Raw genomic sequence first — 26,433 nt, forward strand, 5'->3', positions numbered from 1 at the left:
AGTGAGACACACACTTAGAGCTCAGGTCATGGGGAATATATTTATACAAAATTCTTCTTGAGTTAGCTTTCTGTCAGAACAGTCTTCCTCCCAGGATTTTCCAGGTTTGGAGAACAATGGTGGCCGTCTGATTTTGAATCTCCTCCACACTCTTCCCCACCCCACCCCACCCCCCAAAAAACAAAATCAACAGTGAGAACAAATAAAATCATACCCGATTTGGGTCTCCAGCATTACTAGAACATCACGACCTTCAAGTTATCCATAAGTAGAAGGGGAAAAAATTCTAACAGAACTACCATTGCTTGCCTGCCATTGCCAACCTGTTAGGGTGGAGAATGAGGAAGAAGTTTTAAAGATTTCATGAGAAAGAATAGAGAAGAGCAAAGGACTTAGACAATATGCAGACAGAAGTACCTCCAGGAATTGCAAGTCCAACATCAAAAGCCAAAATACAAAGCATAGGCTGGGACTTGATAGTTCACAGCACTTGCTATCAGGAAGGGGCCTGAAAATGTGTGAAACCAGAAGGAGCAGCCCCAGGAGGCATTGTTTTTGGGATAGTATCAGGTACAAAGAAAGTGAGTGATACTGGTTGGAGACAAGGTAGTGAGAAGGAAGGAAATAAAAGGAAAAACTTAAGGATTCTGCAGAAATGAAAGAGAAACAAGACATACCTATCCCTCCCCACCAGACTACCCATGACACGGTCTTTCATAAAAGAAACTGCATAGAAGAAGGGTAGAATTGACATTAGAGGGTGCTCTCAAAGTAGGAACCCTGTCCACGAAGTGAATTGGAATAGATAGAAAGCAGACCACAACCACACAAAACTAATTTAAGAAAAAAAAAAAAAAAAAAGCAGAACACACAAGTCAAAACATTTCTGCTGATGAAAATTCTCTCCAAAAACCAACCATAAAACTGAAAAAACCTATAACACAAAACTCCAAGGTGAATTGAATATTCCCAAACAAGTATTTTGGGATGTGGATAACACTTTGATTCAGAAATACAAATATTAAGGACAGATATGAACCCAGAAAAGGGGGGGGGGGTATGTGGGAAAGAAAACGAGTGTTGGTTAACTCATTCAATCAAAAAAGATGGAAAATAGAAAAAAGATAAATTGTATTAGAAAAAAATAATATCCGAATCTGACTCCTATAAGTGTCAGGAAAATTTTCTCTATGGCCTCCATTCCTTCTTTTTATGCCCCTTTTTCCCCAAGTTTCCAGCTCCATCCTGCTCTGCCCTCTGTGTTCATGAGGCTAAGTTCCCCATCACTTTACTACTATTACAACCACGTTGTAAAACCGCAGTCTAAGTGTCCTGACCATAGAGCTTCCTTGTCTTCAGAGCAGAGTATCTACAAATAAAAGGATCTACTCCAAGCATAACTTTAGAGCATTGTTATGCTAAAAGATCCCAACCAAAGAATCTCAGTTTCCTTCTTTCCACCTTCTCCCTCCCACCACCAACAACCAAGATTTTCAAGGTTGGTAACATAGGGAAGAAAAAGTAATATCTTTTCCTTGCCCATCACAAGGTTCATCACAGACACCCCTAAAACAAAGACAAATTAACAAGAGAAAAGCATAACAAATTTATTTAATCAAAATTTTCCATGACACAGGACCACGATACCCAGGGAAAACTGTATTTTTATGGACAGTTTGTTGCAGGGAACCCTAAGGATTTTCTAATTGTTAAAGCTTTCCCTTTTCCACTTGAGAAACTGTTTGAGAAACTCTGTGCTCCACTGTAGACTCTGGCCCCTGCCTTTTACGCTGCTTGCTTCCTGGGCCCACCTTCTAGGAGATAACAGCAGTTTCACAACCCCCAGGGGCCAGAGGCAAATTAGGCTCCTAAAGTGACCAACGGGGACTGTGTCCCACAATCAGCCAATCCAAATTAGCAGGACAGCATCCCTCATTTACATAAGAGGATCTGAATGGGAACCTGGGAATTTAGGCTATATAAGGGGGTCTTTTCCTTTGTTCTGGGAGACATTGGTTTAGGAGTTCTTGCTCCCCAGTGCTCTCCTTGCTTGCAAGCAAAAAGAGGCACTGTAACGCTGAAAAAAGAGCTGCAACACTAAAATAAAGAGCTATAAAACTACAACACTGATGCTTTGATTCCTCTGTGTGTTCGCCCCACAACAAGTCATGCAGAAACATGATTAGAAAACAAAGGGGAACCTAAAGGGAATCCAATGGTAATAAAGTGGGGGGAACTTACAGGCCAGTTTAAGATTCTTCTTGGAGTCTCTGTGTGACATTTCTGTCCTCTGGGTATAGAGCAGAATGCCTGTCACATGAGAGTTTTCAGGGGAGGAAGAAGGGTGGAAGTCAGAGAGTGGCCTTCCTGTTTCTGTGGTTTTCTCAATTTCCTTCAGCTTAACATACTCAGTACGCCACCATGCCATATTTGGGGATATCACAGTCTGAGTCCCAACAGTATTCTTTATCATTCCTTCAACTCTATACTACTGCACTGTTATTCAAACAAATGAAGCCTGTCAAATAGAAACCATTCTGGATGAATGTCCAAAAATAGTCACTAGTTTAACATAGACTTCTGGGTTCCTGTTATATGGTCCAATACTCCATATTCAGAAGAGCCTGGAGGGAGATTATTTTAGGAACTCTATGAAAGACCACACACACTCAAGGCTCAATATTTATGATAGCTAAAATCCAACCATTGGAGATTATTTTATTTGACCATTGTTGAAGCAGAACAGAATAGGGACACTCCCCAGGGAAGCTGCTTATAAATATTCAGACTGGATCAGCACTAGCTGCTTCCTTGATCTACAGTTAATGATCCCATAATGAGATGATAACAACTTAACCACCCTACCAATCAACATGCTATACCTGCAACTTTGTGGGTTACAAAAACTGCAGCACCTGTGCACTAGAGGGAACTAAAGTGCAGATGACCACTATACAGCCTTCCACCCTTGACGCTATACCAGAAAGAACAAGGTTAAGGGAAAAGTGACTCCACAGTGCATGACTTCAGAAACTTCAGAAACTCCAGAAACTCAGGGATGCATGACAGGAAGCTGATGCAACCTCACATCAGCCTATTAAGCTTTAATTACCATAGATCCTCCCCCACGGACGAATATTCCTCCCCTTAGTTAGCACAGAGAATCATCCCCATCCTAGAACAATGTATAAACCTTCCCCCTACGACTCCACAGGACATTCCTCATTCGTGAGGTTGCTCACAAACTCTTTTGTGTGTACTTTTGCTTTACAATAAAGTCCTATTGTTTAAATGTTCTGTCTGTCTGTCCCTCTTCCTTTCTTCCCCATTGTATGGGTGCTTGCCTCGATGTGGGCTTCCTCTTGGTCCCATGAAAAATTTTTCCTCATGGTTTGACCAAAAACCTGGAACTGCCATCTGGTAACACTGTTATTGTTTCACCCAAAGCTGTAGGAAAGGAAATTCTAATAGAACTTCCCAGTAAACCTTTACCCTGAGATATCCAGCCCTTTCCTCAGTGTGTTTGTGAGCTCTGCTCTTCTCCAAGCTCAACCTGGGTCTTTTTGTACTGTGTTAGAGACTGATGTCTTGCTCACGGGTTAGCCCCACCATGGCCCTCACTGAAACTGCTGGTCCTCCGAGGCTCTGCTGCTGTTGAGGTGACCAGTGTGGATGGCCTGACCCTCCTTCTACTTCAGCATCTCTAACTATTATGGACAACCCCCTTTGTCCCTCTGAGATCATTAGCCAGCATTGTCCAAGGACCCCAGTGCCCAGGACCACATAATAACTTCTGGATTCCCTGGGGAACAGACTATAGGGAGCGAAGGCCCATCACTTAGGCACCTGCCTCAGCCATTCCTACCCTACCACCTGCACACCTTGTAGGCAAGTGCCATGTCAAATTCTGGGCTTCTCTGTAGGGTTTATAGTGTTTGGGGGCTGTGTTTAAGGAAAGCAGGGCACCTGGTCACATGTTTTATATTGCCATCCTTCTATCATCCTGTCCACTGCTTACCACCATCCTCAATGTCTGATCCCAGAGAGAAGGTCACTTGCATCTGAACTTTGCCTCTGTTCCTCTCTCTCTCACCTCTTTCACCCAGTACCAGAAGGTCTTCCAATTTCCTCTTCCCTCCAGGAAGGGACATACCTTATGTCACAGCCTTCTCCCCCCATTTCAAACTCCTGGTCTAGTCCTAATAGAGAAAACATTAGTGGAAAAGAAACAGAATTAACAAGAATTTAAAATACCACAGGAGTTATTTTGAAAAATTTCTCTTGTTACACAAGTAAAATGTTAAGCAGTCCCAGGGGCTTGTGTTAAATACTTAAAAAGGTGCTACAGGACTTCAGAGGAGATCAAGGGAAGAGCAATCAACAAAGTTCAGATCGTTCAGGAAGACTTCAAGAAGTCTATGGGATTCAAGTCAGGTTTTAAAAATTTCATATGCCTCAGACAAGCAGAAAAAACTGGAGCTGGCATTCGAGGAAGGGAAAACAAGGAGAGCAACAACATGGCATATGTGGGGGGAGGTCATGGCCCACCAGCTTGGAGGGAGCATTGGGTATGTTTAGGGGCAGAGTGCAAGACGAGGCGAGAGAGGGCACTGATGGCCAGAATATGATGGACTTGGAATGCCAGACCAGACACTGTCACAAGCGTGACCTTTTTCATCCTCTTGAAAACCCTGTTAGATTGGCAATTCCTGTATTCCCCTTTTAGAAATGAGGACACAGAAGCTCCAAGAGATTGTCTTGTTTAAGATCAAACAGCCAGTTGCAAAACCTTCTGTCATCAAGTCTACATCTTCACGCAGATACAATAAACTTATATTTGATGGCCAGTAATTTTGTCTTCCCCACCATGCCTTGATGAGAAGAGGTTGGCATCAATATACTAGAGTCATTTTCAATGTCACCAACACACGCACACATACACAGAGATGTGCACATCCAGAGTTACTCTAAGGTAAGCATAAATTTTTTGTTCAGTTTGAACTTTCAAATGCATGTAATAGACATGATAGATACCATTGCTACTGACAGCTGAAGGCAAATTGGATTTTCTCCTTGACCCCAGGATGAGTTTACCAAGCAAAGCCCTTTCCCATATGCCACAGGCTTTAAAAACATTACCACACAAGGTACAATCATGCAATGTTGCTGTTACAAGCTCCATGCAATTTACTGTGGAATGTCATTATAAATTGCTTCTGTCAGAGAGCAGGCCTTGGAAATGAGACAGGTTTATAGGGGTGTTGTGGGAGTTGATGGGTGATCATTGCTGCAGGGCATGGAGGAAAACCAAACAAGACAGAGAGCTTGGCACAGGGAGAGCCTTTGGACAGGAGGTAAAAACAAGGATTTGGGGAAGCCAGCAGGCACCTGAGTCGTAAGTGAGGTGCTCAGAAGGGACCAAGCTAAGACAAACACTCTGCCCAGCCTCTACCTTGCTCTTATCCTCATGCTGGATAAGACTCTCCAAGCGGTGCTCACTTTCTCTCAACATCCCCATTTGGAAAACTGATATGGGTCTAGGTGTTCTTGAAATGTTAACATTCTAAATTTCCCTTAACCTAATTACAGTTACTGCATCGCAGTTAGGTTAAGTGTATCTTCTTTCAATCCTAATCAATCTCTAGCCTAGGGGAGTGGATTTTTAATTCACATTTCTATATTTCCTTCTCAGTATCTACTTTTAGCTTTTTCTCTAAAACTTCTCTCAGAAAATGGGGCAGAATTCTCAACTGAAATCTACGTCTTAATGGACTGATTCTTTTTTCTTTTTATTAAGCCCATCTATTTATATTATGTAATGATAGCTATAAAAATAAGCCCTCACTTCCATGCACCAATGGATTTGATACAATGAGCAAAATGTGTTAAAATGTCAGTGCCTTTAAACAAATATTCACTATGAGCTTCTGCCCTGGAGTGCCACACAGAGAATGCCATCCTAGTCACAGGTGCTTATGGGGAGACCACTGCATGTACTCAGAGCTCCCCCCAGCTCTCGAATTCTATAAGGCAGGCCGGTGTCACCTGGGTTTGATGTGAGTGCTGACTCGGTTTTTGTTTTTGTTTTCTCACTGGACTCTAGTGCAAAAAGCGCCCTTTTCCAATCCTTGTCCCTAAGGAGAATCTGTCCACAGGTATGTATAGGCACATTATTACTTCCTCTTAACTTCTGAGCATTTTGTTCAATTGCTACACCTTGAATTTCTATTTTGCCCTGCTTCCTCCTACACAGATGGTACTCAAAACACATTCCATTTTCTGCACCTTCGGATCTTTGCACAATGTTGATCCCCCTGCCTAAGACACTGAATTCCTAGAAAATATCTCCTGGAAAGCCTTCTGATAGTACCCCCAGAGGTATGCAAATGCTTCTTGGTCTACGTTTTTATCACCCTTTATACATGCAGTTGACTTTTAGGGCAATTTTCACACTGGATTAGAATCACTTGTTTGCATGTCTGTTTCATGAGACATGGAGGTGCTTGAAAACAAGGACTATATTAGTCAGGGTCTCCAGAGAAACAAAACCAATAGGATGTGTGTGTATGTGCACACACGTGCATGCACACACACACACACACACACACACAAGGGAACTTCGAGGGAAAAATAGAATTAAAAGATAATATGAATCTTTCCATGAACTTTTTGAAGTACCCTCGTATATGTGTGTATGTGTGTGTGTGTAGTGATTTACTTTAAAGAAGTGGCTCTTACAATTATGGAAGCTTGGCGAGTCTAGAATCTGATGAGGAGGCTAGCAAGCTGGAGACTCAGGAAAGAGATGCAGTTCAAATGCCAAGGCTGTGTGCCACAGATTCCCTCCTGCAGTCGGCCTTTTGTTACATTCAAGCCTTCAACTGATCATGCCCACTCACTCGATAGAAGGCAATCTGCTTTACTCAAAGTCCACTGATTTAAATGTAAATCTCATCAAAAAACACTCTCACAGAAACATCCAGAATAATGTTTGACCAAATATCTGGCATAGTGGTCCAGCAAAGTTGACGTGTAAAACTAACCATAACAGGGACCTGTCTCATTTGCCTTTAACATCTTCAGCACCCAGCAAAGGCTGGGCATCTGCTGAATGAATGATGGCCAACGAACAGAGAAGTAACCTTCTCAGAGACTTGAAACATCCAGTTCGGTATGACCCTGACATTTTTTTTTTCTTTCTTTTTCTCGTCTTCCCTTTTTTTTTTTTTTACTTAGTATAATTAGAAAACAAACGAACAAAACCTTAAAACGATGGCAATGTTCTCTTTAGAGACTGATGGATAATCTGGACCTGTGAACAAAAATGCTAAGAACAAATCCTGTGAAGAGAAAAATAAGCCTATGTCCAGGGGTGAGAAAGGATATGCCATGCCCACCTTAAGCTGAAACCATGTGGTCTTTTCTCTCATGGCCATTCTCCTTTACTGGGCCCCCGGGTGGAAATGGAAATGCGTTCATCAAGGGTTCTTAAGCCACCAAACCACAGGTAGAGATTGTGATTGATGGAGCGTAGGGTTTTGTTCAATAAATTCACAAGGCTGCTTCCCCACTTCCCCATCCCTTGATCTGTATTTGACTCTTCAACTTGACATATGGCCCCTGAAGCCAGGACAGGAAGAGAAGAGAGTTGGAGGTGCATAAATTATACTAATATTATACTTAAAAGTCATAGAATGTCCCTTGAAAGACCTTCATAGTATCATAACAGAGAGACATGAAGGCATTCTATCTAATGAGTATTGAGGCTCAGAAAACAATATCCTAAATTATGGTGCTTTGTAACAGACTGAACAGAAGTGACTCCATTTTTTTAAATTTCTTTTTTTTTTTTTTTTTTTTCCTTTTTGTCTTTTTTTACTGACCGGTAATGGGATTGCAACCCTAGGTGTCACGCCCACACCGAGGACCGGCAACGGGATCGCAACCCTCAGTGTTGCACCCGCACCGCGCTCAGCCAGTGAGCGGGAACCAGTCTCCACATGGGATCCGAACCCTCGGCGGGAGTGCCGCCGCGCTCCCAAGTGGTGCACTCTCCAGTGCGCCACCGGGCCAGCCCCCATTTTGTTAAATTTCTAAGTTATTTTTCTTACTCTTATAACCTGAATCACATAGCTTGCAGCTGGACATTAGAATACAATGATTCTTATTCACATGATTGCTAGAACATAATGACTTTTGCTCACATTGTACACAGAATACTTATAGAAGAAATTATTAACCCAGGTGGCCATTCTTTACTAGCTTACTAACTAGATACTTTTGAGGTTAACAGGAACTGAATCCATGACTTGACTTCATGGAGGATGGTCACCATGAATCAGCTCCCACCCGAGAAGTTCTTCGATGTTTGCTTGCAATTTTATGATTATACTTGCACGTCTCTGCTTAGGTCACCATGAATCAGTCCCCTACCAAGTGTCCCTGTAAAACCCTTTGGCAAGTCTGAGAAAAGTGGAGATGATCTTTGAGACAGGAGACCACCGTTTCCTCAGGCTGCCACCTTCCTGATTAAAGGCTACCTTTCCTTATACCAACACTTGTTTCTCAATTATTGGCTATTGAGCAGTGAGCAAATGGACCTTTGGGGTTTTGGTAACACTTTGACATGCTGAACTGAAGTAGCCCCAATGCTTCTCTGACGTTACCCCTGCCCCACCCTCATCTCTCAATCTTCTCTCCCAGAGCCCAGGAAGTTCTTATATCTACTCAGAAACTGGACTCACCAAAGAGCAACACAATTGCCTTCGATCCCCTCCCTGAAATGTAATTAACCAGAGAAGATTAAAACTCATATCACAGAGGAAGGAAGAGACTAAAAATTAAACACCACACCTAAAGCCAGGTGAACTTTGTTCCAAACTATTGTCTCTTCTCTGGTCCTATTTCATTACCAAAAAGAATAATTTATTAACTATTGCCTGAGCATTGGGCCCACTCATTCCTTCTAAAAATCATTTACTACCCCTCAAAATTGCCACATTGCTGCCATCTCCCTTTTCCCTGTAAAGAAGGGTATAAAAGCATCTGGACCTCATTGGGTTATAAGATAATCATTATCCTGTGATTCCCCCGTGCTTATGAATGTTAAATAAATTTGAATGCCTTTTTCTCCTACTAATCTTCCTATTGTCAAGTTCATTTTCAGTGGTCAAAGGGAAGCTCTACACAAGCAATAGACAAAAATACTCCTGGAGTTGCTTAGGGATTTTATTTGATTTATTGCAGCCCTTTTTTAATGGCATTGTGAATTGGGCTCCTACCTTGGGACTTATTTTTGTGCTTTTGATAGAGCTCCATAATTCTGAAAAAGGACAAAGTGTCTAAGCACTTATTAATTCATTCGAAACACATTTATTGAGGCCCTATGCTGGGCCATGAAGATACAGAGACAAATAAGCCACAAAACACAGACCCTGCCTTCAAAGATCCCAGTAGGGGGAGACAGCCACAAGTGGATGGGTTTTGCAGCTCTATTTGTGATAATGAAAAACAGGAAACCAACTAAATGTCTCCATCAAGAGAGATTAGAAAAATAATTATCAAGTAGGCCCATAGTCTCTGGAAATTGAAAGTGACTTTGTAATTCATTTAGTAGCAAAACCCGACATAAACTAACATGAGATTATTTGGTGTCTTTATTATTTCACTTAGTGTGAATAATATTTTCTACATTTTAACCAGAAATATTCATTAGATCCTGTACACTTCAATAGTGGGATTCCACTAGCAATAAAAATGAATGTTACAGTTATATACATTAACATGGATGAATCTCAAAAGCACGTTGCATGAAAAAAGGCAAGTCACAGAAGAAAACATTCAGCATGATATATGTTAAGTAAAGTTGAAATCCTACCAAACTTAACACTGTACTGTTTAGGAATGCACACATTTTATCAGTAACTAAAAGCAAAGGAATCCTAAACACAGATTCTGAATGGTGGCTTCTCTCTGGGGGTCAAGGACCCACAGTCTAAAGGTGATAGAGTAGGTGGTACATTGGCAGTAAACTAGCACAAATGCTTGCTAAAGCCTTTTCAGGCAGGGTCCCACTCGTGGCTGGGAAGAGGCAGCTGGGGTGTGAGATGGGGTTATTGGCTCTGTAACCAGGATGCTGCTGTAAACCCTACAATGACTTCTTTCCAAGTTGTAATGTTGACACTATGTCCATAGGACTGTTGACTCAGTTTTCTAGGTTGTCCTTTCCCTTTGCCCTAGATTTAACTTCATATTTCCTGATTAGACTAACGTGGAATTGGTTCAGATAGGAGCTGGCAGTAGGGAGTGGGCTAAAAATAAACTCTGCAGTTATATGTGGAGCTCTGATGCGAAAGGATGCAATTAATAATTTCCACTCAAAAGGAACCCAAGGTATATGTGATTTGTCCCTAAGTTTGTAATCTTGACTTATGAGCATTTCAAGCAGTTTATGAAAATTGCTAATGAGAATGCAAACCAGTGTGATATTCAGAAGTGTTAGCCTTATTTAAAACTAATCACACTTTCCACTCACTGCTCCCCTACTTCATCCTGCTTTTGCACACAGAAGTTGCCTTATTGAATCTGACTGTGATGGGCAGAGCCCGAGGATGGAATTGTGAAATTCTGAGATGTCATAAGTTTCACAGTTAGATGGCAGTGCCATCAGCAATACTTGGGGGAAATGCAGACATGATAAAGAATAGTGGATGATGAAAAATAATATTTATCATGAAGTCCTGATTGTAACTCACTGCAAATTTTCATTCATCTATCGATTCATTCATTCTTTCCTTAGACAATGTTCCAGGCATTGTGCTATGCACTGGAGGATGAAAAGTTTAATATGGTCCTTGCCCTTAAATGAGCTCCCTGTTAGAAAGGGATACAAAGAAGAGAAGGGATATTCATTCATTCTTTCCTTAGACAATGTTCCAGGCATTGTGCTATGCACTGGAGGATGAAAAGCTTAATATGGTCCTTGCCCTTAAATGAGCTCCCTGTTAGAAAGGGATACAAAGAAGAGAAGGGATAATTACAAGCAATGTAATAATGTGTAATGTAATGTGTGATAGAGCACACTCCAGGGCCACCTACAGACAACCCTAGGACCACAAGGCACATAAAATAAAATGTGACTGCTGCTCCCTAGAGATGCCCTTTAAGAATACTGAGGTTGCTGCTGCAATCCAAGGAAGGGCTAGGTAAGGATAGAAAAGACTCTTTTAGAAGATGGTATTAACCTGAGTTTTAGAGAATGAGTAGAGTTGGCTATATGACGGAGGCATGAAGGGAGATGTGCTTGATGGTACAGTTTTGTTCCTCATGAAATAACATTTATTCTTCAGCTACAATTAATGATTAATTATAACTTAATCATGATGATGTCATGTCTACGTCCTGTCAGTTCTCTTCATTCTTGAGAAAATTCAGGTGTGAAGAATCTACAAATTCCATTTTGGACAAGAGAAAATTCCACAAGGTCCGACAGTCAGAGCATGTGTATCTACCCTGGGGAATCTGGAATTTAAAGGCCTGTGAAGGAAGAAATAAATTTAATGAGTAATAAAAATAGCTTCCATTACATGAGTGCCAACTCTGCACCAGGCTTTGGACAGAGCATTTTATAAGTAACTTCTTAATGAATCCTTGAAAAATCCCAAGTGATGCAATTTACAGACATTGCATCTGAGTCTCAGAGCAACTAACTCATTTACCAGCCCAAAGTCACAAAGATAGTAGGTAGAGGACCCAGATTTGTTTGATTACAAATCTTTGCTCTTTAATAAAGAAATAGTAAAACTTTAAGAAATCATACAAAGTTCTCCTTGTTCCAGATCTCTCTACTTGTAGCTTTGCAGGAACATCTCATCCATCCTACTCCCTCCCATGACCAGATAAAGAACCCACTTCTCCTCCCACACATGAAACTGGAGTAAAGTAGTCGTCTTGAACTTGTGTCAAGACCTTTTAGACACTTATCTCAAGTGATGCACATTTCTCAGAAGCATTTCCAACACTTCCTTAGGTACAAATTATATAACTTCCAAAGAAACCACAAGACAACAACTCTGGCTTCAATAAAATAAAATAATTAGAATTAACAGCGTGTGATATATTATTACTCATTAGAATTACACAAGTATATCCCACTTTCTCTAACAAAAGCCTAGAAAGAGACAGCATCCAACAATTCAAAGGAACGAATAAGCAACATTAATTTGAACCACAATATCCCTTGGCATAAACAATAAAAATAAGCCCTCACTTTCTATTTTAAAAATCCTGAACCTTTGATTCAGCAAAACATTTCTGAACTACAAACTTAAACAGAAAAACCAAACCGTATTAGGGTTCTCCAGAGAAACAGAACCAATAGGATGTATACATAGAGAGAAGTTTATTTTAAGGAATTGGCTCAATGCAATTGTGGGGCTGGCAAGTCCAACATCTACAGGGCAAGCTGGAGATCCAAGGAAGAGCTGATGTTGCAGTCTTGAGTCTGGAGGAGGCAGAATTCCCTCTTCTTTGTGACCTCTTGCTGTTCTCTTAAGGAAGGCCTTCAGCTGATTGGATGTGGACCACTCACATTACAGAGGATAATCTGCTATACTCAAAGTCTACTGATTTAGATCACACCTAAAAAATACCTTCACAGCAACATCCAGATTGGTGTTTGACCAAGTGACTAGATATCATAGCCTAGCCAAGTTGATGCTTAGAATTAACCATCACACCTTCCATATTCTAAATCTCAGTAAATGACAGTACCATGTACCCAACTGCCCATGTAAGAAATATAGAATCTTCTAGATCCTTTCTCCTCCCTCGCCCCATATACTTAAGTCCTGAAAATATTAACTCTCAAATATTTCTAGACTTCATTCCTTCCTCTTCATTCCCATGCCTACTGCCAAACCATTGTCTCTTACCTAAATTATTAATATAGTCCCCTAACAGGTCTCCTTGCCTTGAGTGTCATCCTTCTGTTACATTTCAAAATCACTAAACTGATTTCCTGTCTGAAAAATGCTGCAGTAATTCTTCATTGTTTATTAGGCAAAATCTGAGCTTCCTACACCATGGCCTACAAGGCCCTTCATGATCTAGCCCTTCCCTGCCTATCCAGCTCCATTTCCCAGCTCTTAATCTTAGTTATTCCAAATCTAGACAGTTACTTGCAGATGCCAAACACTCCATGACAATTCGTGTGCTGCTCCCTCTGTTAATAATGTCTTGTCCATCTGTAAAATGCTGATTTCTCCATTATCACATTCCAAATTTTACTTCTTCCTTGACCATGTCCACCTTTGACACTCACACTTCCTACAACAGACTCACATTCTCCTTTTTCTGAGTCCGCATTGTACTTGGTTCATACTTCTATCAATGACATTTCATATTCGGGGTAAAATGTATTCATTTATATGGTTGTCATCAGCATTAGTGTGTGATCTCATTAAAGGATTAGATTTTTATCTTTATTCATATTTTTACCTTCAGTTCAAAATATAAAGCTCAGTATAATGCCTGTCATAGCAAACACCCACTAAAGTTTTGCGATGGACTTTTTACTTATTTGCAAACATCTCCTTCTAGATTTAAACTCCTTGAGGAGAACAATTGTGTCTGTTTAGTTTACCCAGTGCCTAGCAAAGTGCCTAGCATATGAGACATCTAATAAAGATCTGTCGAATGAATGCTCACCTTAGCCATTAAACTTGATCATCTCAATCTCAAATATCCTCTCCATTTTTCTGGTATTGAAGTCATCAGCTAGGTAGAAACATTCTCTTTGGCATGGACTAGACTTCTACTGGTTTGTGTTCTTTTTCCTCCCTTCCCCCACCCATCCTAGGGCCTGGTGCAGTACTGGGTACATGCTAAGGATGTAATTATACTCGTGGATTAAATGATGCATAGGTTTACACTTGTGCGTTCTTTTCTCTGGATCAGAGCATTCTCATGTCAAAACTTATCCCTGACCTTGGTGTAGCGAACTGTGGAAAATCAAGTTGAGTGAATCTTTCCAACTAGGTCAACTCTGCCCAGGAGAGATGGAGTGCTTGTCTCTGGTGATTAACCTGTGCACATCTCAGGAAGGCATGCACCCATACTTTCCAAGAGGATTATATTTCATCCTGATGATCAGATGAAAGATGAGACCAGGAAGAGTCAGATAGAGGAAAGCCACTGCCAAAGAAGAGGGCTCCATGTATGTACCCTGGGACTAAAATGAAGCCAGAGGTAACTGGAGTAAATTAGGTCAAGGAAAGTTGCAGTCTCATCCAGAATCAAATAGCAGTAGCTCACCCTGAGCCAAGAAACTCACTGGTATCTCTTGGGCAAGCAGCAGCTGGAAGGTGATAAGTCCTTTACATAAAGAGTTTTTGATCAGAGTTCTGGGCATCCCCGCCCCACTCACAGCTAAAGCCCTGGACTCACATCCCACTCCCACCTTTGCTCCTTACTTCTCTATTTCTTTTGACTATATTTTCTATTTCTAGGTCCAAGGTCAACTCTATAGGGTCTAAAATAAATAAATAAATATGACAATGTGGCCCTTAACCCCTCTTTTGGAATTGATTTTATAGGATAGGCAGTATAGCAGAATGGAAAGAACAGGGGCTTTGGAGTCATCAGACCTGACTGGAATCTCACAAGCTGAGTAACCTGGGACAACATCTTAATCCTTGAGCTTCGGTTTCTTAATGGGTTTAATAATATCTACCCCATAGGGTAGCCTTGTGCATTAAATGAGATAAACAAGAGTAGTAGCTGTTTAACCATCATTTACCCTTTCTCTATCAGCATCTGTCCTGATTAAGTGTCTTTCCCCTTCTGGCTTCAGTCCCAGAGAGTCAACCCTACTTTCCCAGGTATCCCTAGTGAGGAATAAGTCAGACAGGAAATTTCTGTTTGGATCATTATTGGTTCCTTAAAAGCACCACCTTGCTCTTCGCAAGAGAGTTTTTAAAACATGAGCACTCACTATATGCCTCTGCTAACACTTCCATCTCCCTTAGGACTCTTGGAAATAAGATGAAGTGCCCTGCCCTAGGTCGGTGGGGAGAAGGAAATCTCCACCTTCCCAGACAGGACTAAAACCCAGAAAAGCCACACAGATCAACGGAGATCCAATGGCTGCTCTCTCCTGGCTGCTTAAATGACAGCCTGAAGAGTCTGACCTTGCAGCTCCCCAGGTTTCTGATGCTAAATCACATTCCTTAGAAAATCAACACCCTGGGGAGCATTAATCATTCTGTTTCTCAGAGGTAAAATGTTTTCCCTACTAATCTACATTCAATCTTCCTGTCGCCTGGAAACGTCTTCTACCCGAGGTTCCAGCCTGCATCCTGGCACTTCTCCCCATATTTACCATGGTATCTGGAGATCTTAGAAGTCACATAATTCAACCCCAAATTTGTACATAGAGAGAAACTGAGGCTCAGAGAGGGGATATGGCATAAGCAAAAGGCAGAGCTGTTAGAGCCAGACTCAATCCAGATTCCTGTCCACACCTTAGAGGCCACCAGATTTTTTATGAGACTAGGCTTTAAGGATCTCTTCCTTATGTGCTATGTGATCCACAGCAGGTTACTTTCCACACTTCTCAAAGTATGGTCGACAGCACCTGGGAGCTTGTTGGAACTGCAGAATCTCAAGCCCCATCCCAGACCTGCTGAATCAGAATGTGATTCCAACAAGACCCCCTAGATGACTTACATATACATTAAAGTTTGAGGAGTATTGACTTAAATGATCTGAGCCTCAATTTCTTTATCTGTTAAATGGGATAATTGTACCTATCTTGTGAGGTTTTTTCAAAAATTAGCAATAAGGAACCTTGCAAGCAATAAGATGTCCTGATTTGAAAGCTCAGAGAATTCTTCAGGGATTTTTAAAACTCAGCTGTACGGCAGCATTAAAATAAAGGAAATCTCCATCTGCTGCTTCTATTTAATTCAAATATCTCATAATTTAGGATGATGATTAGAACAGGAGCTAAATTAAGAGACAATATATAGTTGTTGGCTCCTGGGTGACACTGCCTGGGTTTGCTCATTTACTAGAGAGATGACCTTAGCAAGGAATTTTCCTCTGTCTTTACATCTGTAAAGAGAAGATAACAATGCGTCACATGGGGATGGGAACTCAGGGAGACAGTGAGTGAAGCACTGAGCATAGGGCTTGGCACTGGTACATTCCCAGAGAAGGACAGCTCCCGTCACCCTTGTCATCTTTGTCCCACCATTCACGGTCATGTCCTCCATTATGTCACTCAACGACTGTGACTAGGGAAGGTTTCTGCACAAATGCTCCTGATGGAAGAAAGGACAGGAGCTTCTCCCTCTGACCTTAATCATCAGTTGAAATCTTCATTTCCCTTCCACGAAGACACACTTATCAGTGGCAAGTAAACTCAGCTTAAATATAAGCCAGACTTCTCTAGCTCCTTACTAGCTCCCTTTGTCCTGGCTAATTAGGTAAAATTTTCTTTTTGTCAAATGTTTTGTGGGGAAGAGCTCAAGATGGTTACACACAACCTGTCAAATGTCTTTTTTATATCCTTCAATTGAGCACAAATAATAACATTTCGGCAGCTGAACAGCTATATTCAGTTCAGAATTACTAACGAGATTCTCACCAAGTTTTTATACTGTCTGAAATGTGAATTCTCTATAAAGGTTTTGCAGCAAACTAAGATTCTAATGACCTAATTTATCCCCCTGCCCCATAAATTATACAAGAGCTGCCTTTATCTTTCATATCAGAACAAGTTCCAGAAAAGGAGATTCAATACATCTCACATTTTTGTATACACACTGTATTACCTCAATATAATTGCTAGGAAGCTCGGAGACCCTTGGTAACTTAATAAATGATTACTGAATGACCTTGGTAACTTGCTCAAAGTCACAGAGTTGGTCAGAAAGGACAACACTCAGGTCTTATAAAATACCAATGATGCACATAGTCCAGTGTCTCCCAACCCTTAAAACCAGGTGAATACTTTCCAGTGTTTAACCTAACCACTCCCGCTTTAGTCCAAGCCTATTCACTCTTATCCTACCACCTACGTAGAAATCTTTAGTTATTCCTTTTTAAATCTCACTCACCTTGCTCTTCACACAGATATCTTGCAGGGGAAAATGAGTTCAACCCCATTAGCCCCAGAGTCCCCCACCTTTGAATGGGAGGAGGTGAGCCAAGGTGTGGTATGTCTACTCCCTTGAGAGTTGGGGCTTGCTCTTCACACAGATATCTTGCAGGGGAAAATGAGTTCAACCCCATTAGCCCCAGAGTCTCCCACCTTTGAATGGGAGGAGGTGAGCCAAGGTGTGGTATGTCTACTCCCTTGAGAGTTGGGTTGAAGAAAGGGGCAGCTTGTGAATTGTGAGCACCCTGTGATAATAATAATCTAGGTCTCTGTCTCCAAGCAACAGAGAGCACGGGGAGTAATTATAGGCTCTTGCCTTTGTACTGCACTAACAATTTTCAAAGCACATCCGCCAAGTGGATCTCATGAAGACAGCAGAGCAGGAATTATGATTAATGAAGCTCAGAAAGGCTAATGATTTTTCTAAAGTCACAGAAATAATAATCTAGGTCTCTGTCTCCAAGCAACAGAGAGCACGGGGAGTAATTATAGGCTCTTGTCTTTGTACTGCACTAACAATTTTCAAAGCACATCTGCCAAGTGGATCTCATGAAGACAGCAGAGCAGGAATTATGATTAATGAAGCTCAGAAAGGCTAATGATTTTTCCAAAGTCACAGAGCTGGTGAACAGTCAGGCTAGGACCAGAACCTAGACCAAATATTTTTCCTAGGCTTTCTCTCACACACATGGAAAAGAAATCTCAGGATGAATCATGCCTTAAGTTGTTATTAGAAACACCCTGATCATCAGTTGAGGCTTTAATTGGGATGAGCTAACAATCAGCTGAGAACAAGAAGGGTACCCAAACCCACTCTCATGGGGAAGCCTGGGGAAGGGTAGGATAGAGAAAACAGGAAGAGGGGAGGGTTCCAAGGATAAACATCTCAAACTCTGCCTTTCTATTGAAGACTCGATCTGACGATGCCAATCCAATACTTTGCAAGCTCCTTTGCCTCCAGTGCTCCTAGACCAGGTGTTCCTGTGGGACAGGAACTTTGCATCTCCAATGGCCAGCACCCTGCTTGATACATGGTAAATTCTCACACAGGTTTAATGAATGCATGCATGAATGAATGAATGAGTGAATGAATGAATGAATGACTATGTGCCCATGTTAACTCCTGGTTTCATGTTTCACAAGGCCCATTGCCCACACCTTTGCTTTTCAAAGTCTTTCTAGCCTGAGTCAGTGTCAGGGCTCCCAGTCAAGAAGAGAATGACAGCCCAATAAAGGCCTCACCCTGGCCCAGCACAGAGCATGAGCCCTTTTGGTCCTGAGACAGCAGTTTTCAGTCACGCCAACCCAAGCAGTTCTACTGTTCATTCCCCTCAGACATATCAGATTTGACATTTCTCCCAGCAGAGGGATTTTGTGTTGCAAAACAAAACAAAATCAATAGTTTACTAGCCATCCAGTGAAACAAACCTGCCCCAGATGACAGCCTCTAGGCCTAATTCTAACCAATCCAGGATGAGTTTGATATACCAAAGGAACGTGTCCAAGTGGTCTCTAATCCCTCTAATGTCTGTCATCAGCACCATCACCCAGCCTTCATCACCTGTGCCTGAGCTTTTGCACAGTCTCTTAATCACTCTGCCGGGCTCCAGGCTCTCTCCCTCCAGCCTGTCCTCTAACCTATCTGAATGTTTTTCCCTCCCTATGGCATTCAGGGTCCTTCCCAAATGTGGCCCACCACTCCTGATTGATTTCTCACCTCTCCTCCCAATTGTCCTACAGATCAATGGAAACATTCCCCAGAGAGCACAGGAATTCCCCACCACTGGGCCTTTGCTCATGCTAGTCCCTCTGCCTAGAGTGCCCTTCCCTATTTCTTCACCAGGAAAATTCCTGCTCATCTTTCAAGGCTCACTTTCTCTGGGCCTTCTTCAAAGACCCCAAAGTGAGAACAAGTTACTCTCTCCTTCTAAGCTTTCTCAGCATTTTATTCATATCCTGATTCCTGGCACATTATCTTATCATTTTTGTTTATTTGTCTCTTCTACTTGTAAACTACGCTAAGATTGGTATGGACTGTTATTCAACTTTAGACATCCTTGAATATCCCATGCCTACCATAGTTTCTGTACTAGGCACACAAAAATGTGTTGACCTGCACTGAAAGAACTACTGAGGATTGTCCAAACTTCTGAAGAATTCAGGGAGCTATTGATTAGGGTACTTCACATTTTCATGTTTTTAAGAGCTACTGGAAGTTAAAGAACACCTATACAAGAGTATTTAATTTATTAAAACTTTGACAGTGCAATATAGCAATATATTTCAACAATTTAAGTGTGCAAACTCTTTGACTCAGCCATTCTACTTTTAGGAATTCTTCCTATTGACATTCTCATACATGTTCACTGAGAAATATCTACAAGAATGTTTAGTACAGCTTTGTTTATACCATCAAAAAAAATTGAATACGAACTATGTATCCATTAATAGGAGCACCATGTAAATAAGTAACTTTATGCCTATATCATGTAATACTATTCAGTTAACTAAAAGATGTCCAAGATATAATAAATGAGAAAAGCAAGTTGCAGCACAGTGGAAAGGAAATGCACCGAACATTTAAAAGTAGTTGTCTTTAGGGCATGGAATTAGAGAATAATTTCATTCTGAACTGGATGCTGGGGAAGACAAGCACAGGGCTGTTCACAGGCTAGAAAAGCTAGAACTTGCTTTTCTTCAGGTGCACCATAGGGGGGCACAGCTCTGACTGATGCTTCCTCCTGGCTGCTAGTCATACCCCCTCTTCCTCTGTTGATGCTGCTTGGGGAGAGTAGGGCATAGAGGGGAATAGAAAAGGAGAAGGGCAGGTAGGTGGGGGGAACTCTGACATCAAAAGCTGCCCCTGTCTCTCTCTCACTCCCTTCAAGGCTGCCTTGTTGAGTCCAACACTAGAAGGGAAATGAACTGTAGGTACATCAATTCACTGCAGAAACAGCTCTCGTCCTTCACTGCCAGTGGCATCCTAGGTCGCAGTCCTGGTTTCCCACCACAGAGAATTCTGCAGACACAAGGGTTGGCCTGCCCAGGCACTGCCTATAGAAGGCAGATGGGGACACAGCTCTTTGGAAAGAAAAGGACAGAAACAGTTGAATAAATTCCTTGAATTGGTAAATTTCCTAATCCAATCTTTCCCTTTAGATGAGTGTTCTTTGTCTTTGCTTTAAATAGTGGAAAAGGGCACCAGAGTGAGGCTGCTCCCAGCTGTTTTCTCATTAAATGACAGGACCCAGGTCTGGCACCACCAATATTCCAGAAGCTGAGGAAAGGGCACTGAGCCAAAGAGCCTCTCCCACAGGGTTGTTCAGTCAGCTCAGTTGGTCAGAACATGATCCTGATAACACAAGGATTGAACCCAGAACCAGCCAGCACCAAAACAAACAAACAAACAAGAAACAAGAGTCTCTCCCTACCTCCCACAAGCTTTAGGATCTGAGCTGCTCTAAGAGGGGCTAAAATATACATTGTGGTAAATAAAAATAATTCTAATAATGTTATTATTACTAGCTATATAATAGCTCAAAAAATATTACCTTCTTATTCTGTGCCAAGTACTGTGCAAAATGCTTTGTATGCATTATTTCATTTTAAAATAATCCTATAGAAGTATTATCATTATTGCCATTTTCTGAATGAGAACACTGATGCTCTAGTAAATAACTTTCACATCACTCAGCTAGTAAGTAGCAATTCTAAGACTGGTTTAGCCTCATTCTTAATCACTGTACTACAGTGGTTTGTAAAATAGAATCTTGGCACTCATGACGGATACACCAAGATGAAACCAAAATGTTAGAATGAGCACACAAACTTACCTTCCCCTTAAAATTCTATAAAACTGCAGGGAAGATGTTTTGAAAAAAATAATAAACCAGTTAACACGAAAGGCAGTTTAGTATATTTGGTAAGCAGACAGACACTGGAACCAGACTATCCAGGTTCAAATCTCAGCTCTCCACCCTCCACCAGCTGTGTGACCCTAGGCAAACTGTTTCCTCATCTTTAAAATGGGTTGATTTTGAGGGTTAGAAGAGTTAGAACAGTAAACGTATTAGTTTCCTATTGCTGCTGTGACAAATTAACACAAACTTGGCAGCCTAAAACAACACAAATGTATTATCTTACAGTTCTGGAGGTCAGAAGTTACAAATGGGTCTCACTGGCTAAAGTCAAGGGCTGTGTTCTTTCTGGAGACACTAGGGGAGAATTCACTTCTTTGCCCTTTGCAGGTTCTAGAGGCCACTTGCAGTCCTCAAAGCCAGAGTCACATCACTCCGACCTCTGCTTTCCTTGTCACGTTTCTTCTCTGACTCTGACTGTCCTGTCTCCCTCTTTCTTTTGTAAGTATCCTCGGGTCCACATGGACAATCCACGGTAATCTCCTCATCTCAAATCCTTCATTTACTTGCATCTGCAAAGTCCCTTTTGCCATGCAAAGTAACATATTCCTAGGTTCCAGGGATTAGGATGTGGATAACTTTGGGGCCATTATTCTATCTATCACTATATATATATATATATATATATACATACGCACAGACACAAACACACATACACACTACTAGCAACACTAAAAGTAAAAAAAGATTACCCATGAGCAAATCAGAACTTTTGGGGAATTCCTGAAAGAGAAAAAACAAATGGAACCATATTGATGGATATAGCCGTAGCCCAAAATATGATAAGAAGACTATTAGGAATAGTTCCAGGGAAGCACTAAGCTTTGAGTCAAAATATATAAGGGGTAGAAGGGACCCTGGGTGCTCAATTAAAAAATTTCAATTGCAGTAGCTGGGTCTGTGGGTCCTGCTGCATCCCCTGCTTCTTCTAAGAGAGGGACACCAGATTCTCCCAGTGAGAGTGGGTGGTGTGGTGTGACAGCCTGGGCAGACAGGAAGCCCTACACTCAGCAGACAAGCTACCAGCACAAGCCTATGAGTAGCACTTCCTGACTCTCTCCTGCCATAGTCACAAAAGCTGAAAGCATAATCTGCACTCGAAGACCCTCAGACACAAACTCTCATATGGAAAGATGAGCACTAATCAAGAATCACCAACATTTGAGTAAAGCAATGCCCTCAAAGATTAGGACTAAATATAACCAACAAGAACTAACACCTAGACAGCAGAAGAAAACTTCATATTTAGTTTAATAACTACTCTTTGGGATATTTGAGAGGTATTAGTTTCTAATTAAAGGAAACAACAAAAGACCCTGAAATAAATAAAATTAGACATTAACAACAATGAGATAAAGATAATATGTTGTGTTGAAAATTTTAAACCATCCCTTTAAATTACTTTTAGGTTAAAGAGGAAAAAAATTAAAATTATAAACAATTCAAAAAATAAACAACATTGAAAAGTACTAAATATCAAAATTTGTTGGAAACTGTCAACAAAGTATCAGGAAAAAAATGTATAGCCTCAACTGCATTTATTAGAAAACAAAATAGAAGCTAGATGGGGGGGTGATTAGCAATAAATTAACCTATAAAAAATAAAAGACGGAAATTCATAAAGTAAAAAAACCCTAAAAAACCAAAAACGTTAAGCTTATTGATAAAAATCATAAGCTCATTTCTTGAGAGAAGTAACAAAATGACAAATCTCTAATAAGTTTAATCAAGAAAAAAGATACCAAAAGCTAGCATTAAAACAAATATAAGGTGATAACTGTAGATACAGAGCAGATTATTGAAATTAAAAGAGAAAAAGACTTTCTCTAATAAATTTGAAAATCTACATTAAGGGGACTATTCTTTTAAAAAATACAAATTGCCAAAGATGATTCAAGAAAAGGTAGATTCCTAAATAGACCCACCCCTAACCAAAGAAAATATTGAGAAGGGTTTCAAAATACCCCCTTTCAAAAGGTACAGGGCCAGACACTTTTGCCAGGGAGTCCTACAAAACCTCTAGGGAATAAACAAAATGCAGTAACAACAAAAAAAGCTATAAAATTTCTAGAAATAATTTTATGAATAACATGAATAAAGCAATAATAGTATGAAATATTAACATGAAACAATAACATAAGAAAATAACAAAACTTACTGAACGACATGGACGGTTAGTCACCCTATATTCTGAACTGGAAGGTTCATTATCATCAAGCTGTCTGTTCTCCCAATCTGTACATGCAATGCACAATCTTAAATTCAACTCATTTCCAAAGATAATTCCAGCTGAATTTTTAATGGAATTGAAAAGAATACAGAACAGACTCAGAGATCTTTTCAAATCTTTAAGTTACAAATATCACCTTTGCTTATAATTTTCTTTATAAAACTTCTATTTCCTAGCTAAAATCATCATTTCTGTATTTCCTCTTTATTTCCATAAGTAGTAAGAACAATTGGCTTTCTTTTCTGGACTATTTTGCAAAAAATAAACAAAATTCACTATATTTATGAGATAAATATAATATGTTTAATATTACATGCCTCGCCCTCTGTGTGAATTTGTAAGGCATATATTATCTTCATGCAACCCTGTATTAGATACTTTCAGTTATAAGAGGTACCACTTATTTATGTACCACTAAGAAAGAAAAGTCCCTGTCATTTAATCTATTCATTCCAATTTCAGAGTTGATAAAACTAAAGGCAAATGTATGTTGGAATCAATGAAGGACGGTATTACCCACATGGTAGAGGTAAGAAAACTGAAGCTCGTTCAGAAATTTAAGCAACTTCTCCCCTGTTAGTTTCTTCTGTGTTCTATCTTGGAATCACACTGTGTGGATTGTGTTTCCCCTTCCATCCCCACTCCACACTTAGAGGTGGGTTTTATTTGTTAATTTGTTTTTAATCATGTGCAAAAAACTGCATCGCACTTTTTCTATTAGAAACACCCAATTTACTTGAACTACTCCAGAAAGGCTATGACTGTTTGGGGGATTGGAGTTCCCTATGTTTAAAGGTAATCCCAATGCTTCATGTGGCATGATGACAGGACCCCTCACTCAAATAGTGTATTTCATGTACTAAGTAGGGCTTTCCCTACTTAGGAAAAGTCTCAGTGTTTGGGGGAGGCTGAGAGGAAGCACTTGAAAAAAATAGTGGCGTTCTTTAGCAGAAAAGAACATGTAACAGAGATCCAGAGTCCTCGTTCTAGTCCTGACCTTCTCTTAGTCTACCAGGATTGGTGAGAACCTATGAGGAGCAGCAGCTATGTGTCCCTCACGTGCCCTCCTCCACTCACTCAAGTCGGAATGAATCCTTGAGGACCTCTATATGCTATAATGAGGAAACTGAGGCTCTGTTGGAGCACATCGTCCCTGAAAAGAGCATGGGCTCTGGGGTTCATCCCAGGTCTGGGCCCAAGCCCCGTCTCTTCCACTGGCTATCCGTGTGACCTTGGGCAAGTTTCTTAACTTCATTGGAAAAGTGTCTAATAATTTTTCCCTTAAAGTGGTGAGAATTAATGAATACCTCACACACAGCCTGACATAAAGAAAATGATCAATAAATATTGCTTATCATTTACTGCCTGCAACTTCCCATCATTTACCTGTAAGAAAGATTCCTCTTTAATATAGCAACCCTTCACATAGTTGAAGAATGCAGTCCTGTCCCCAAGTCTCATACAGATTAAACTACAGTCCCTTCTATTCTATTTTGTATGACACGATTTTTGGACATCTCATGGACCCAGCTACTCTCATTGAAGAATCCCATTTGAAAATGTCTCTTTAGAATGATACATACCACTACAGAGTCAATATAGAAAGGAAAAAATGACGGGTCATGAGAAAACATGCACAACCTATATTAGAGGAAGGATTACTATCACTATTTTTTGGAAATGGGGAAAAATTCTATGTCACATTTAATGCATGTAATTAAAAAGAAAAAAAATTAAGAACCCAAGTGATAACTGGCCAAAGGGTATGAACCCAAAATTCACACTAGAAGAATTACAATCAATAAGCAAACAGCTAGAGAAATAATCAACCTCATTAAAAATCAAACAAATAAAGATTTCCAATTTCACTGAAACCTGTTATTCTGTATTGAGTGTGAAGCAATATTTCATTGTGGTTTTGCATTTTCTAATGTTTAATGCTGTTAAGCATCTTATCATGTGTTTGTTAGACACTGGTATATCATCGTTGGAGAAATGTCTATTCAATTTCTTTGCTATTTTTTTTGTTGGGGGGTGCTGTTGGAGTGGCTGTCTGGTATGGGGAACTGAACCTTTGAACTTGGTGTTACAGTTCTGCTCTGTAACCAATGGAGCTTACCAGTGAGCCACTTTCTTTGCTTGTTTCTTAAACAGGTTATTTGTTTTGTTGTTGTGTGGCTGTGGAACATTTTTTCATTGTGTATTCTTTTTTTTTTTTTTTTCCTTTTTGTCTTTTTTCGTGACCGGCAATGGATCGCAACCCTCAGTGTTGTGCCCGTACCAGACCGGGACCGGCAATGGGATCGCAACCCTTGGTGTTGCACCTGCACCTTGCTCAGCCAGTGAGCGGCCAGTCTGTATGTGGGATCCGAACCCTCGGAGGGNAAAAAAAAAAAGTAAGTAAAACAAGGGGTTTTTGTCATGATAATACCCAGTACTGGTGAAGGTGCAGTGAAACAGGCACATCCAAAAATACAAATGCCAGGATAACTTTATACAACTTATTTAGAAAACAATTTGGCAACATATTAAAAAAGCAATCATAAATGTTTATACTCTTTGTTTTTTGTTTTGTTTGGGTGGCTGTCCATTACTCTGGATCCAATAAAGTCAATTCTGGGAGTTTATCTTAAAAAATGCAACCATTTTATATTGCTTATAAAAGGAAGATCGAAATGGCCAACAATAAGATTGGTTTTAAAAATTCAACCTACATTGTTTAATATAATGGCTTAAAAGTCTCTGTAGCCACACGAGAAAATGGCAATAATACACAATTTATATTAAACAGTTAATAAACAGTTAATATTTTCCTAAAAAGAAAACTATAAAATTGTATATACACTGTTATTTACTGCAACTATGTTTTAAAGAAGATGATTCATAAGAGAAAAAACTGTAAAGAAATACACCAAAACATAAAAATTGTTTTATTGGGGAGTGAATTCTTTCTACTTTCACTTCACAGAAGAATACATGGTGACTGTACTCTGGTGTGGTCTGTATTAGTGCACTCTGGGAGGCTGCAATTGCAGAAATATGTGACACCTTTACAGGAAAATTTAGTGAAGTGAATCTTTGCTTTGACTAAGTAATTTTACCAAAAAGATTTTAAAATAATAGTA

General features: G+C 40.3%; 1 long non-coding RNA gene across 1 annotated transcript in view; it reads right to left on the reverse strand.

The window, feature by feature from the left end:
* Positions 1 to 11,302: 11,302 nt before the first annotated feature.
* Positions 11,303 to 26,433, reverse strand: part of LOC103586875 — a 21,461-nt gene continuing 6,330 nt past the window's right edge. The window contains exon 3 of the long non-coding RNA XR_550184.1: positions 11,303 to 11,535. This is a non-coding gene — a long non-coding RNA (uncharacterized LOC103586875). The remainder of the gene's footprint in view (positions 11,536 to 26,433) is intronic.

The sequence above is a fragment of the Galeopterus variegatus genome, unplaced genomic scaffold (genome assembly GCF_000696425.1).
Source record: "Galeopterus variegatus unplaced genomic scaffold, G_variegatus-3.0.2 Scaffold389, whole genome shotgun sequence".
In the NCBI taxonomy this organism is placed as follows: domain Eukaryota; kingdom Metazoa; phylum Chordata; class Mammalia; order Dermoptera; family Cynocephalidae; genus Galeopterus; species Galeopterus variegatus.